This window comes from Chrysochloris asiatica, unplaced genomic scaffold (assembly GCF_000296735.1).
Source record: "Chrysochloris asiatica unplaced genomic scaffold, ChrAsi1.0 scaffold00462, whole genome shotgun sequence".
NCBI lineage: Eukaryota > Metazoa > Chordata > Mammalia > Afrosoricida > Chrysochloridae > Chrysochloris > Chrysochloris asiatica.
In genome coordinates this window covers 1,057,066-1,058,360 of record NW_006408980.1, presented here as the reverse complement: position 1 = coordinate 1,058,360, position 1,295 = coordinate 1,057,066, and positions in this window count along the sequence as shown.

The window sequence follows — 1,295 nt, the reverse complement described above, 5'->3', positions numbered from 1 at the left end:
GAGAAGGATATCATGTTTGGTAAGGTGGAGGGTCAGAGAAAAAGGAAGACCCCCAACAAGATGGATTTACAAAGTGGCAGCATCAATGGGCTCAAGTGTGACAACAATAGTGAGGTTGGCCCAGGATCGGGCAGTGTTTTGTTCTGCAGTACATAAGGGAACTATGAGTGGGTACCAACTCAATGGCACCTAACAACAACATACCTATATATATATAACATGACTCTATAAAACAGAGAATGTGGTATTACCAAGAGCAAAATAATACTAGGAACATTAGAGTAAAATAAGTCATAGAGTTTATGAAAGATGGTAGGAATCTAAATGCAAATAAATTACATAAATCTACAGAAAACAGAGAGATCAATGAAAGACATCCAGCATATCAGTATAGAACTCAGGAGTCTCAGAAACTATACGTGCAAACTATGTGGTAGCTAATGAAAAGTGACAAGGCTAAAACAAAAGCTAATAAATAAGTAGAAATAGATTTAGATTAAAACTGTCTTAAAAAGTTTGAGCGTAGCATTTCTTTCTGTATAGTTTGTACATATACTATTAATACTTCTTAAAAATTAAAAAGAAACTTAATCCTTTGAAAATATAAGGAATTAGAAGATATACCTGAATTTCCCACCAGTAGTCTGTTAGTTTGTTGAACTGTGGTAGATTGTGTGTTGCTGTGATTCTGGAAGCTATGCTACTAGAATTTAAATGTGATCAGGGTCATCCATGTTGGACAAGATTCAGATGAGGTTTCAGATGAGCCTCCAGATGAAGACAGAGAGTTCAGTAAGAATGACAGACTATTAATGTTTAGTTACTGAAAATGATATGACTAGCAGTGAAACCCTATCAGAGAGCACCAGAATATTGAATTAAAAAACAATGAAGAGCATCAGAATATTGTCAGATATAATGCTAGAAAATGAGACCCTCGGGTTGGACGGCACTCAAAATACAACTGGAGAAGAGTTTCCTCCTCAAAGTAGAAGTGACTGTGATGATACAAATGGAGTAAAGTTTTTGGGAACCTTCATCTACAGATTGCGCACAACTCAAAATGAAGAGAAACAGCTATAAACATTCATTAATAATCAGAACATGGAATGTATGAAGAATGAAACTAGGAAAATTGGAAGTTGTAAAAAATGAACTGGAACACATAAACACTGATATCCTAGGACTTAGTGAACAGAAATGGACTGGTATTGGTCATTTTGAATTTGATAATCATTTAATTTATTATGCTGGAAATTACAAATTGAAAAGGAATGCCAATGCATTCATCATCA